The following is a 14,616-nucleotide window of genomic DNA, read 5'->3' on the forward strand; positions in this document are numbered from 1 at the left end:
TTATGCAGGCATGGGATTTTTTTTTTTTTCCTTATTTCCAAAGTTCCCACAAAAGTTTTGGAAACTTTTTTGGCAGTTGAGGGGACTGAACCTAGGGCTTTGCACGGACTAGGCAAGTGCTGTACAACTGAGGAAGTGTACTAAACCAGACATAGCAGCACAGGCCTGTAATCCCAGGTGCTTGGGAGGATAAGGGGGCAGGATTGCAAGTCTGAGCCCAGTTTGGGCAGCATAGCAAAACCTTGTCTCAGAGGGCGAAAAAGGCACATGAAAATACTCAAGTTCTACAAACACTCCTCTCCTCTGTCTCCCCCCAACATGCGAGCTTCTTTCTTCTGTGCCAGAAGTGCTGCTCCCCTCCTACTCTAGGTTTGGCTAACTCTGCCCTTCTCAGGCCTGGGTCAAAGGTCATGTCCCTGCAGGTCCCCCCCTGGCCGGTTTGTTCCTGCTTTGACTCCTGCAGGGTCCTGATTTCCCTTCTTCCCAGCTTCCCGGCAAGGCTCGGCCAGCATGGGTCAGCTCCTTGGCCTCCTCCAGAAGCCTGTGGGCTGGGACTGGTTTTTTCATTGCTGTGTCCCCAGGGCCTAGCCTGTGCCTGGCCCTCTATAAGGCTGAATAAATGGAATAAGGTGCTGGCCAGCGGCCTCCCCTGGGTCTCTTCCAGCCTTTTCCATGAGTCTCCTTTCATGGATGGTTGCCATGGTTCCCCACCACACCACCACCACCATCATCATCATCACCATCACTGCTGCGGGCGCCGCTGCTGCCATGGCACTGTGCGCCGCTGCTGCCATGGCACTGGTCACGGCTGGGGGCCGTGAAGAAGCCCAGGGCACTCTGTGTCCCAGGGTGCAGCCCTGAGCCAGGAGGCCCGGAGGATGTGTGATCGCAGGCTTTGTTTTGTTTTGTTCTGTTTGTTTTGTTTGAGACAGGGCCTCCTTATATAGCCCAGGCTGGCCTTGAGCACCCGTCTCGCTCCTCCCAGTCTACCTGCCTCCATCTCCCAACCAGCAGCTCCACCCTTTAGCTCCTCCTCGCGCCCCAGTGGACTGGGACAGTCTGCTTGTGTCCTCCCTGGCTAGCACACTGTCCGTCTGGGGACTCCTGCCATTTCAGAGGGTACTGTTGTCATTGTGAAGAAGAGGGGGTGCGCCCTGGAGTGGCTAAGATCAGGAAGGGAGGGATCTGGGCCCCTTATGTGCCTACCCAGCATGCATAGCAAGCTTTCAGCCTGACCCTCACAGAAATAGGTCTACAATTTGCTATAGATGGCCTGTTCCTCTATTGTTTCTCATGTTTTAAGTCTGGAGGGTTCGCAGCTTCCCAGAGTGCTGGGGTGTGGAATGACATTGCTCACACTTGTGTGTGCTGTCTGAACTGTCTTTGGTTCCTTTCCCTTTAGGCCCAGGAGCCCTCAATGTCAGGGGAAGGCAGACCTCATCCCTCTCCTTGGTTTCTGTATTGTGGCTCAACCCTGCCCATCTGCTCTATAGCCCAGGCTCTGGTCAACATCCCACAGTTCAAAGAGGGACAAGGGATGACAGAAGGACAGAAACAAGAAAACTAAGAAGCCTCTGGCTGGAGGGACTGGGCATCTGGTCCCAGGTTCTCAGGCAGAGGATGACTATAAATTTATCTTTCAGGCTGGGGGTGTCACTCAGTGGTAGAGTGACTTCCTAGCATGTAGGAACCCTGTATTTAATCCCCAGTACCCCTGCTCCAAAGAGGAGCTAGGTGTGTTTTCTGTCTGTAATCTTAGCACTCTGGGAGGCTGAGGCAGGATCACAAGTTTGAGCACAGCCTGGGCAATTTACCTTAGGGAGACCCTGTTGCAAAATAAGAAAAAGAGCCTCACAAGCCCAAGAACCCGAGTTTAGCCAGGCGTGGTGGCGCACACCTGTAATTCCAGCACTCTGGAGGCTGAGGCAGGAGGATTGCTGTGAGTTCAAGACTAGCCTGGGCTACATAGTGAGTTCCAGGTCAGTCTCAACTACATAATGAGACCCTGTCTCAAAAAACAAAACAAACAAACAAGGAGCCAAATTTGATCCCTGGTGCCAAAATAAATAAGTAAAAAAAAAAAAAAACCCCAAACCCCAAAAAACAGGTGGGGGCAATGTCCTAAGGGAGCACACAGGATGATCCTTACTCTGCCCTGAGGACGATGCTGGGCTGGCTGGGCTGGCTTCCCGGGAGGAATAAAGCCTGAATTGGAGTAGAAATTAACTGATAAAGAAGAGGTTTAGGGCCAGGCATGGTGGTGCACGCCTGTAATTTCAGTAATCCCAGCACTCGGGAGGCTGAGGCAGGAGGATTGCTGTGAGTTCAAGACCAGCCTGAGCTACATAGTGAGTTCCAGGTCAGACAAGCCTGTCTCAAAAGACCAAACAAAACAAAACAAAACAAAAAAACAACCCCCGCAAAAAAGAAGAGGCTTAGGGCGAATAGCAAAGAGTTCTAATCAGGAAAAAAAGAGAAAAGGAAGCCCTGGGTTTTGGAGTAATGGGCTAACACTTTCTTCTTGGTCGGATCCCTTCCCAGCCCCGTTTCCTGAAGAGCAGCCTCAACTCACCTCCAGGAGCCTTCTGGTCTGCAGGGCGCTTCCCCACTGGCTTTCAAAAAACTCCTTGAATAAAGGACAGCCAAGAAGGACTCTACACTACTCTGCTGTGATACAAAAGCAAGGTTTAGAATTTAATCATTTTTGGTTTAATTTATTTTGCAGTTCTAGAGATTGAACCCTGAGGCACTTAACCACTGAGCTTTTAACTCCAGGGCTTTATTTTACTTCTGTAAATAAAATAAATATTTTTAGAGTAAACCTTTTTAAATTTTTTTTTTTGAGGCAGAATTTTGCTAAATTGCCTCAGGTAGCTGGGATTACACAAACACACACACACACACACACACACACACACACACACACACTGCCATGCCATGCCTGGTTTATCACTGTATATATTAGAGTTCTCTCCTGTAATATGTGTATTTTATTTCATAAAAGTTGAACCTGCCGGGCATGGTGGTGCACTCTGGAAGCTGAAGCAGGAGGATCACTGCAAGTTCAAGGACAGCCTAGGCTACATAGTAAGTTCAAGACCAGTCTGAATCATGTGGCGAGATCCTGTCTCACAAAACCGAAAGAAAGAAAGAAACTGAGCCTAGGGGGCTCCGGGTGTCACACAGAGCACCTTCTAAGAGCCCTGGGTTTGATCCCCAGAACCAAAAAAGCAACAAAAGAAAAAAGTTTTTTCAAGCTCATATGGTTGCCTCCCAGGCATTGTTCGTTTAATCATCATAGCAATCCTTCGAGGTCGGTATTCTTATCCCCAATTTGCAGCCAGGTCTGGGACGTGCCTGGCTCTCACCGCTGCGTGGTGACAAGCTGAGATCTGCTGGCAGGACGCTAGGATGACCCGATACTCGGAATGCTCCAAATTCCATCCTCTTCACCACAGTACTACGTGCGGTCAGAGGAGGCCTGGCTTTATGTTATTCATAACTCAGCCGTGAGGGGGGCTGACTCAATCGCCCCGGGCAGGCGCTCCAGGGATCCCGGTTTCCTGGGCGGTGGATAATGGGCAGCGGAGCACGCGAAGTTTCGGTCACCGCCGCAGCCTGTTCGCCTACCGGATCGTACGGTGCGGAGGCCAGACCCACAGCTGCTCCGGGCACCTCCCCTCCAGGGTGGAGCCCTCGTGGCCGGCCTGGTGACGTCACGCCACTGGGCAGGGCTTCCAGGGCCGGCCACGCCCACCCGACTTCCGGGAGGCCGAGGGGCCGCAGCCCTCACCCCCGGAAAGCCGGGGCACCTGGCCGGTCCTAGCAGGGCAGGCGGTTACGGCTCTCTCCAGCCTTTCCCACGGAGCAGGGCGAGCCCTCTAGAAGTTCTGTTCCCGGCTCTGGGATTTGAACCCACATCCAGTTCAGGAGACCGAAGACCACTCACTTGCTGTGTAGCTCTCTAGATAAGTCTCCGGATCGTACGGTGCGGAGGCCAGACCCACAGCTGCTCCGGGCACCTCCCCTCCAGGGTGGAGCCCTCGTGGCCGGCCTGGTGACGTCACGCCACTGGGCAGGGCTTCCAGGGCCGGCCACGCCCACCCGACTTCCGGGAGGCCGAGGGGCCGCAGCCCTCACCCCCGGAAAGCCGGGGCACCTGGCCGGTCCTAGCAGGGCAGGCGGTTACGGCTCTCTCCAGCCTTTCCCACGGAGCAGGGCGAGCCCTCTAGAAGTTCTGTTCCCGGCTCTGGGATTTGAACCCACATCCAGTTCAGGAGACCGAAGACCACTCACTTGCTGTGTAGCTCTCTAGATAAGTCGTTCATCCTCTGGGCAGCAAAACAAGAAGGGTGGGGGAGGGATTTCCAAATGGCCATCTCAGGGGGAGGGGCGTGTGGGGCCTGAGTCAGCCCCACAGTGGCCCTGATCTGTCCCTTCTCTGCTCTCCACTCCCGTCGGCACAGGGACTGACTCACGGCTCCCCTCCCGTTCAGCCCCGCCCTGGCTCTCCCCAGCCTACCCTGGTGTTTAGTCGGGAGGGAGCAGATGCACCAGAGACACCTGGTCACTGCCACCTCGCAGGGGGCAGAAAGGGGGGTCCAGGACCTGGCGCTACCTAGCAAAGTGAAGGGTTTGGCGGGTCGTCGTCCTGCCCTAGGCTCAGCCCTCAGCTGTCTGCCCCCAGTATCCTCCCTGGCTTCCAGCCTCCCGTGGTCAACAGTGGCCTCCTGGGTCCTCACTTCCAGCTGTGGCGATACGCAGTCCCGCCCTGGGCCTGAGGCCACTCAGCAGGGCTCAGCCAGCCCTAGGGCAAGGTCACACTGGAGGTGGCAGGGCCTCCAGAGGAGGTGTGGTGGGCAGGCTGGGCCCCTGCCTTGTGCTGAGAAGGGAGAGGGATGGGTGAGAGCAGAGGGGGTTGGCAGGCCAGCAGCTCGGGGCTGGAGCTCAGAACATGTACCCCAAAGCATGGTTGTTGGCCCCATTATGGTTCAAACTAGCGGGGCCTGGAAGGCCTCCCACGCAAGGTCTCTGACCCTCTTTGCCCTTCTGTCTCCTACCTCAACGTTCCTCCCCCAAAGTGAGTTATAAAAACCAGGACTTCTTTTCCCCAAGGCCATTATAGGAACTAGAACTCCTGTCTGTTTTAAAGACCCTCATTCCAAGGAATCCCGCCCCATGCCTGGGAGAAAGGAAGGCCACACAGAGGCCAAGAGGAATCTGAACAGACAGGCCTTGCTGGGTCCCCTCAGCCTGTTAGCATTAGAGCATTCCCTCTGTTTGATCACATTTTTACAGAGTTGTCCATTCTCTGTGGAATTTAAGCAAAAACAAAATCTTCCTTGGGTCTTTGCGTCTTTATTTTATTAATTAATTAATTTATTTATTTTTGAGACTGGGTCTCCCTATGCAGTTCAGGCTGGCCTTGAACTCATGGCAATCCTTCTGCCTCAGCCTCCTGAGTATGGGGATTACTGGCATGAGCCGCGACATCTGGCTGAACATTAAATAAAGTTGTTATGCTTTACATTTGGGAGGCCGAGGCAGGAGGAGCTCAAATTGGAGGCCAGCCTGAGCTACATAGACTGTATCTTTAAAAATATTATTATTATTGTTATTATTAATTATTATTGGTACTGGGGATTGAACTCAGGGTCTTGTGCTTTTGAGGCAGGCGGCGGAATCACTGAACCAAATCCCCAACCCCTAAAAAAACGTTATTATGTCTGGCTCTTGTTAGCTGTCTTATCAGAGGAGTGTTGGCTATGACCCATAGGATAGGTGTGGATAGGTATCACACCTTTCCGTGCCTACATCTGATTCAGCTTGGAGAGCAGTGGCTGGGGGAGGGGGAGGCTCTAGGGAAGACCCCGGGCCGTGGGTCGACTTTGAGTGCGGGCTTGGCTGCCACCTCTGCTGGCCCTGCTTGGTGCCCCCATACATTCATTTGCACAAGGCAGGCTCGGATGCACCAAGACTCCCCCTCTAACCCTGGCACTCAGTGGTTACCAAGTGGGCTTCACCAGCCCAGTACCCAGTGTTCCCATATCCCCACCAGTTTCTGCTCTGCCCCCAGGAAAAAACAGAGGCCTTGGAATAACAAGGCACAGGCCTGGCAGATCCTGTTCAAGGTGTCCCAGAACTCCACAGAGCTCCCCTCCAGACACTCAAAGGGCCCTCCCCCTAACCAGGCTCAGCCCCAGGCTCCAGGCCACAGAACAGACAAAAAGGCAGGCAGATGGAAAATCCCCCCTGGCACTCTGCCCAGGCACCCTGGATGGCATCTGTGCTGGACTGGGCGAGCAGGAGCCAGGAGGCCAGGATGCCGACAGGCGTCTGGCAGCCCTGGGAGCTGGACCAGGCCTCCATAGCATAACTGCCCCCAACCGCCCATGCACACACACTGTGTATGCAGGTGGACAGACATGGAGGGGAGGGAGATACCCGGTTGTCTACGGAAGCCTGGGAGAGGCTCAGAAGCCTCAGCCCTGGCCCAGGTCATCGAGGTACCCCTCCAGGTAGCTGAGGTCGCTACCCAGGACTGGGGGCAGGGGCTTCATGGGACAGGCAGGAGGAGGGCTTGAGACCTGACTGAGCTAAAGTGGCTCCGTGTGGGCCAGCTAATGGCCCAGAGACTGTGGTTTTATGAGATCTTAGAACATCTTGTAGGCATCTGTTAACCATCAACGTGTGGCTGCTGAATACGTGACAGCTGCCACCAGTGTGAATCAGCAGACCATTGACCTTCGCCACCTGACTGCCAGCTTTGAATGTTAGCTCCCCCTGTATCCCCTTATAAGAAGACCTCAGTCCCTGAGCTAGCACCTCTCCGAGCTACTCGGCTCCAGGAGTCTTAGAACATCTTGTAGGCATCTGTTAACCATCAACGTGTGGCTGCTGAATACGTGACAGCTGCCACCAGTGTGAATCAGCAGACCATTGACCTTCGCCACCTGACTGCCAGCTTTGAATGTTAGCTCCCCCTGTATCCCCTTATAAGAAGACCTCAGTCCCTGAGCTAGCACCTCTCCGAGCTACTCGGCTCCAGGAGTGCCGTCTGGCCAGACTCATAAAGGTCTGTTTCATTTTCCAGCTTGTCTGGTGTGCTCCTTCCCGGGTGATTCTCACGGCTGTTGAGCTTCTTGGAGCAGTTGTGTTCTCCTGCTGTCTGCCTGTCTCTGCCAGTGACCTTGGCAGTAGCAGCTCCCTCAAGGCTGGCTGCATTCGCTCATCACAAACCCAGGTGAGTATCTGGGGTAGGGCACACAGCTCCACCCACACAGGCCCGGGAAAAGTGAGTTGCTCAGGGCCTACAGGTGATTTGAGGCTGGGAGGTAGAACCCTCCCCTTTACCTACATGGCCAGGGATCCCTGGGTCTGAAAAGCAAGTTCAGGACGCCTCCCAGGAGCCTTTTTCCTGCCCTCTGCTGGACTCTCAGAAGACCCCTAAGTTACCATGACAACATGCCCATCTCCCTGGAAACCTTTCCCAGGACCTGGAGGAAGTTTCTAGAATGTTTACCCACAAACACTTTGATGTTGCCCGTCAGTTCAGTTTGGGCAGGTCTTCTGGAACTGAGGAAACCCCTTTCTGGCTTTTCCAGGTCACAGCCAACTAAGACCACCCCCCATCACACCCCTTATGCCTCCATCAGGCCCTGGAGGGCCAAGGAGTCAGGGTGTGGTGAGGTCAAAGGGCACCCACAGACTGCTGGGAAAGCTACCCCAAGGGCCCGTCCCACTGACTCGCAGTCGGCAGCCCGAGAGCGTCACTGCCAGTACAGGGAACATTGTTCGTCTGGACTGGCAGGAGAAGGCCCTAAAGATAAGGCAGGCCATGACCCCGGACTCCATGAGAACCAATTAACTCTGCTTCAGGAGCCCAACCGCTGTGACTCACTGGCAGCCAATCAGAAGGAGGAGGCCTGGGACCTTTCTCAGCCAGACACACCTGGAACCTGCTAGCCATCTGTCGGGCCACACCCAGCCCCAGCCTTTCTAGAAGCGGGAGCCTCTCTGTGCAGCTGCTCTGTCGCTCTAATATGGAGGCAGACACACAGGAGTGAGCACAGAGCCAGGTCCTAAAACATAAATATACATGTGCCGCGGGACAGCCTGGCCACCCCAGCCCTGCTCCTTCCTGCCCAAGGCCACCGCCACCAACCATTCTCGTTTGCAAAAGTGAAAGAGCCCAGGATACTCACAGATTTCAGTGTCCAGTGGCAGCTCTCTGTGAACTCTGGGGCCAGCAGAGACCCCAGAATTTTCCCTCTAATTTGCCTTCACCCCCCCCATACATATAAGACAGAAACAAAAGCAAATAAACTCGCCATGGTGGTGCACACCTGTAATCCCAGCACTCGGAAGCTGAGGCAAGAGGATTGTGAGTTTGAACCCAATCTGGACAATTTAGTGACTTAGTAGGGCCCAGTCTCAAAATATAAAATTTAAAAAGGGCTGAGGATGTAGTTCAGTGTGAAGGCTCTGGGTTCAATCCACAAAAACAAGACAAATCAAAAAATGCACACACAAAAAGCAAGCAAGCAGGGCCAAGGATTTAGCTCAGTGGTTTTGGCACCTGCCTTGCAAGCTCAAGGGCCTGACTTTGAACCTTACCAAAAAACAAACAAACAAAAAAGCAAGTGGGCATTACTCACAGAGATTCCTCTAGGAATGCTGAATTTGGGGGGAATCAAGAGTTCCACAGCAAATCTGTCTCGTATAAGCCTGGTGTGGTGGTGCACACCTGTGATCCCAGTACTCAGGAGGCTGAAGCAGGAGGATCGCTGCAATTTCAAGGCCAATAGCCAGACTGGGTGACATAGAGAGAATTTGTCTCAAAAAACAAGTGAAAAAAACAAAACAAAAAAAAGCCATCTTATGTAGATGGGGCCCAGGGAGAGTTTCCCCACCCAGAGGACGGCGTGGTGCTTTACTGTTGTTGGCAGGGGCCGCTTGCCAAAGTTCCAGGTCAGATGTTGGCCTGTGGTTCAGCTCCTGAGGACTTCCTGGACCGGTGCTCCCAGCTGGCAGGGGAATCAGCCATGCCCAGAAGGGCTGGGAAAGGGAGATGGCGTTTGCATTGTCCCAGCTTTCCGGCCTAACCTGCCCAAGAGGGGAGCTCTGTTGCTGTTAGGTGCTGCACTGGGGACACTGGCGCAACCCTGGCAGGATCGGGAGATCCACACACATGTCAAGAATTCCAGGTGCAGGGTGCTCGCGCTGCCCAGGACTGAGCCACTGCACGCCACCTTGACAGAGCTGCCGTTGTCCTGCTAGGAACAAAAATAACCAGTGCGAGGCCCGCCTGGGCTAGAGTGAGGTGCTGTCCAAACAAACGCGCGAGCCGCCAACCAAGCCTGGACGGAGCGCAAGCTTCACGTCGGACACCGCACTGGGCCCTGGGGAGATGGAGGAACAGGGTCTTTCCATCCCCAAAGGGACTTCGGGGCAGCTTGGCACAGGACCCGCTCGGTCCCCAAGGTCACCTGCCCAAATCCAGGCAAAACACCGAGCAAGTCTGCCGCTGAGTCCTGCAGACCCACAGGACCTTTGTTCTAGTTTAGACCCCAGAGAGAAACACTGGATCCAGAAAGACTGGGAAGGGGGCGAAGGCTGGGCTGGAGCTCAGTGGTGGGAGGGCTGGAGGCCGGGCCGTCCAGCCTGGTCCTCACCCTAGACCTCTCACCACCAGCTGGGCTCTGTCAGACGAGAGGGAGGCTGGGAGGACAGTCCCAGAGGGGCAGGTGGGGCGGTGCAGCAGTCTGGGTGTCTATGGTTAGCCTCCTTTGCATGCGGGGAATTTCCTCCATCTTTCCCTCTTGGAGGTGTGGCCGGGACCTTTGATTCATCCTTTGAAGCTCTCTCAGCCTCTGCTCCACCCCCAACCTGGGGCTGACGAGGGCACGGAAGGAAGGAACCCTTCTACCCAGTCCTGGGTCCCTCAGCGATGAGGGGGGCAGAGCACGTCGCCAGGCTGGGGGACAGGGAACCTCGGCAGCCTGGGCGTGGAGACTGCCGGGGTTCTGCAGCCCTAGCCAAGGGTACAGGGCGTTGGAGCAGTGAGGAGGAGGAGAGAAGGGGAGCTGACCCTTATTACAAACCGACTTTGGTCAAGAGGTGTTGCTGAAATTGTGTACTTTACTGTTCAGGATCACGTGGAAGGCGCGTGTTACTGTCTCCATTCACAGTAAGAAGAAAAATGAGTTCGGGACAGGTCAAGTGACCACCCAAGGCTGGGAGGCGCAGGAAGGTGGATTTTTTTGAGTCCAGTTTCAAGCTGTGTCCTGGACTCGGGGGAGGTGGAGAAGGTGCCCCTCCGGCTCAAGAAGACTCTGAAGCGGACGCTCACCCCCTTCTCCTCGGCTGTCACCCGGACCTAGCGTGTCCCAGCAGCCGGGAAGGCTTCCATCTCAGTCCCCCTTGGCTGGGCGCTCTCTCCCCAGACCCGCTCCGGGCTCCAGCCCTGGAATGGGCCTGCACCAGGATGACCAGCCAGGCATCTGTGGGAACAATCCCGGCGAGCTCCGGCCTCACCCCAGCCCTGCCCAGCTCAGCTGCAGATCTTGTGACTGGATGGTGGACAGGACAGTGGGCTCCACCCAGCTGGCTGGCTCTCCCTGCCCCAGCCCCATCCCTGCCTGGAACTTGGCTTCACCTCCTTTCTGCCAAACTGGCTCCCTCACTTCCACCTGGCGCTGTCCTGGGAGAAAAATTCCCCTCCCAGCTCTCTAGGAAGCCTGTGCTGATGCCCGAGCTCCTCTGATTGCCCTCAAGGGCTCCCTGGGCCTGTCCACCTATGCCAATGTCTGGGCTGCACGGAGCACCTGGAGTCTGTGTGTCCCATCTCTGCCAGGGGACAGAAGCGTGGCCACAGGTGGGCTTTCTCTGAGACACATCCCTAGGAAGGGAGCAAGTTCCCTTTTTCTATAGCCATAGGGAATCCAAGTGAGCTGAGTGACCCCCTTGGCCAATGGAGTGTTTAAGAATTAATGCTTTAGGGCCGGGGATTTAGCTCAGTGGTTCTGCCCTGCCTTGCAAGCCCAAGGACCCAAGTTCGATCTCCAGTACTAAAAAACAAACAAAAAAAACCAAAACCAAACAACAAAAAAAAAAGAATTAATGCTTTATTTATTTGAGACAGGGCTGGCTTTGAACTCATGGCTATCCTCCTGCCTCAGCCTTCTGAGTGCTGGGATTACAGGCATGTGCCACCATGCCCAGCTCAATGCTTTATTTTTAAAAATTTGTTATTTATTTATTTATTTATGAGACAGGGTCCCACTGTGTAGCCCAGGCTGGCCTCAAACTCAAAGTGAGATCCTCCTGCCTCAGCCTCCTGAGTGTTGGGCCTACAAGCATGTGCCACTATGCCCTATGCTGCTTTTTTTTTTTCTTCCAGTGTACTAGGGATTGAACCCAGGGTCCTGCACTAAACTACATCCCCAGTCCTTGTTTTATTTTAAGACAGGGCCTTGTTAAATTATTAAATTGCATAGACTGGGCTCAAACAGGATCCTCCTGCCTCGGCTTCCCAGAACTGCTAACATTTCAGGTGTGCACCGCCACGCCCAGCTAAGAACAAGTGCTTTTTTTCTTTCTTTTTTTTGGTACTGGGGATTGAACTTAGTACCTTGTGCTTGCGAGGCAGGTGGTGGAACATAAGAACAAGTGCTTTTGAGCATCAGTTACTCGGCTGGCACCTAGTACGCATTCTGTAAACATTTGTTCAGCAAATACGTGGCTTATTCTCTTTGTATAGTATGTATGTTTCTCAACAGAGGTTGGTTTTATTCTGATGGGGCCAGCCAGCTGGGTCCTAAAAGGCCAGGCCACTCTGGAATGGAAGAGCCCTTGGAGAGAAGTCCTAATCTACCGGGCCAGTCTCGCGGGGTAATGAGTGGAGAGAGGGGCTTACCATATGCTTAGGCTGGTCTTAAGCTGTGGGCTTGGGTGATCCTCCCACTTCAGCCTCCCGTGTAGCTCGGACTGCCTGACCACTAGGCAGAAGAGGAGCTCTGCACACCTGTAATCCCAAAACGGGAGGCTGAAGCAGGAGGATTGCTGTGAGTTCAAGGTCAGCCTGGCTACACAGCAAGACCCTGTTTCAAAAAGAAAAAAGAAAGAAACACCTCTCCCACAGCTTGGTGAGAGGGAACTGGCAAAGTAGGTGTGAAGTGCAGCGTTCTGGGAAGTCACAGGGATCCCAGGAGGCCCCGAGCACCCGGGGTGAGAGTAGGGGACAGCTGGGAGCTCCTTTTGTCCAGGAATCCACGCGCTTCCTCCCTTCCTCTCCACTGAAGGCCGTCTGAGCTCATGTAACAGGTGGGTCTGGGGAGCCACGCGACGCTCTCCTTATCCTTTGTGTGTTCTTTTGTTCCTTAGACACAAGCTTTAGGCACCCACTGAATGCCACGCACTGAGAGCACAGCTAGAAGACAGGGGCCCTGCTCAACATCAGGGAGTCTGAGGCCCGGGGCCCCCCAGGGCCAGTCCCTACTTCTCCAGCCCCACCCTTCGCAGGGGGACTTTCCCAGGTGAAGGCAATCAGAATACTTTACCTGGTCATCTCAAAGTCCAGCCTGTATGGGGGTGGGGTCCCCTGGAGGACTTGCTGAGTAAGACTCGAATTGCACAGGCTTAGTGCTACACACTGTAATCCTCCCATTCTGGGAGGCTGAGGGAGGAGGGTTCCAAGTTTGAGCATAGCCTGGGCAATTTAATAACTAGCAAGACACTGTCTCAAAATAAAAAAGGACTGGGAAGGCCCTGGAAACAACTGTAACAATAAACACTGATTGCTGGTCCCACTCCTAGATTCTTTCTTTTTCTGGTACTGAACATCAAACTCAGTACCTTACATTTGCAAGGCAGCCACAGTGCCACTGAGCTAAATCCCTGGCCCTTCACCCCCAGTTTCTAATTTAGCAGTTGCAGGATAGAGCGTGAGAATAGGCATTGCAAACAGATTTAGATAATCAGAGGCCCCATCTACCTATCTACCGCTCGGGTGTAAGGACAGAGGGGCAATCTTTTATTTTTGCTCTTGGTGTTTTTCTTTTTGGTTTTTTGAGACAGGGTCTCCCTATGCAGTTCAGGCTGGACTTGAATTCACTATATAGCCCACGCTGGCCTCAAACTCATAGTAATCCTCCTGCCTCAGCCTCCTGTGTGCTGGTATTACAAGGTATGTGCCACCATGTCCCACCGGGGTTTAGTTTTTTCCTTTTTAAAATTAATTTTATTGGTACATTTAAGGTATACAACATAATGACATTCATCATTGGAAATTTGCACCTTTACATAATCCAATTTGGTTAAACACTGTTTTTTTTTTGTAGCGGAGATTGAACTCTGGACCTTGCACTTGCAAGGCAGGTGGCAGAACCTCTGAGCTAAATCCCCAGCTCCCTGAGGGTTTAGTTTTTCTCAGTGGTGCCTCCTTCACTTCAGTGTTAGCTGCATGAGGATGGAGGTCTTGCTGTGCCTGTCATTCTGTTTGTGTCCAGGGCAATGCCCAGCACACAGCAGGCTCTCAACAAATCTTGTCAAACCAGTGACCATGAGACCACTGACAGCACAGGGTGCCTTAGCTGCGGAGTTGGGACAGTTGGGACCAGGTTCCGGTCCCTGACTTTTAGAAGTGCACTTCCCACCAGTGGCCCCTCACTGGTTCCCCAGAGCAGGACCCAAGGATCCCTTGTGGGCAGGAGGCCAGAGCCTGGAGGGCATCCGACACAGCAGGATGGGGGTTCAGACTGTCTACACCTCTCCAGGCCCTGTCCCGTCCCCGGGGGAGGGGAAACTGGCACAGAATCTGTCCTTCCTCGACTTTGGCTGCCTCTTGCCTCCCTGATCATTGGTTTCCAAATCTGTGAAATGAAAATAATAAATATTACTCTACCCCATCAGGATGCTGTGAGAATGAAGGGAATGAGTTCCAGCCAATGGCAACATTTACGGATCACTTGTCTGCTACACGCTGTTCTAGGAATGCATAGAGATGAACTCACAGGGCTGCCAAGTGGCAGAGCCAGAGTGAGGCGTGATCTCAGCACTCCGTGAGGCTGAGGCAGGAGGATCCCAAGTTCAGGCCCGACCTGGGCAACTTAGCAATTTAGCGAGACTCAGACTCAAAATAAAAAGATAGGGATGTAGTGGTGCACGCCTAGAATTCCAGCACTAGGAAGGCTGAAGAGGATCCGTGTAAATTCAATGCCAGTTTGAGCATATTGAGTTCAAGGCCAGCTTGAACTACACAGTGAGACGCTGTCTCAGAAACATACAATAGAAGAAGGGCTGATGGGGTGCTCGGTGTGAAGGCGTGGGGTCTCCAGGACCACACACAGAGGGGCAGAGCAGGGAACTCCATCCAGGCAGGCCCGGCCCAGAAGTGGTGCGGTGGGCGCAGACCCGTACCAGTGACGGCCCAGCCGCTCCCACCCCTCCTGCCTAAGCACCTTTTCTGTCTCCAGCACTCAGGGGAACTCCCGGGAGAAGCGGGGGGAATTCCTGGGATCAGGGATCCGTTCCCAAGGCCCAGGGAAGCCGCCCGGGCTGCCTGTGTGCTTCTGCGCAGGCGCGGCGCCCAGGCCGGCCGCAGGGAGGGAACCTGCC

The 14,616-nt window shown here is 54.0% G+C and overlaps 1 long non-coding RNA gene across 1 annotated transcript in view; it reads left to right on the forward strand.

Moving 5' to 3' along the window:
- Nucleotides 1-6,857: 6,857 nt before the first annotated feature.
- The window catches only part of LOC104876858, a 14,399-nt gene continuing 6,640 nt past the window's right edge, over nt 6,858-14,616 (forward strand). Inside the window, exon 1 of the long non-coding RNA XR_004516668.1 lies at nt 6,858-7,243. This is a non-coding gene — a long non-coding RNA (uncharacterized LOC104876858). The remainder of the gene's footprint in view (nt 7,244-14,616) is intronic.

The sequence above is a fragment of the Fukomys damarensis genome, unplaced genomic scaffold (genome assembly GCF_012274545.1).
Source record: "Fukomys damarensis isolate Sample0158 unplaced genomic scaffold, DMR_v1.0_HiC HiC_scaffold_11, whole genome shotgun sequence".
In the NCBI taxonomy this organism is placed as follows: Eukaryota; Metazoa; Chordata; class Mammalia; order Rodentia; family Bathyergidae; genus Fukomys; species Fukomys damarensis.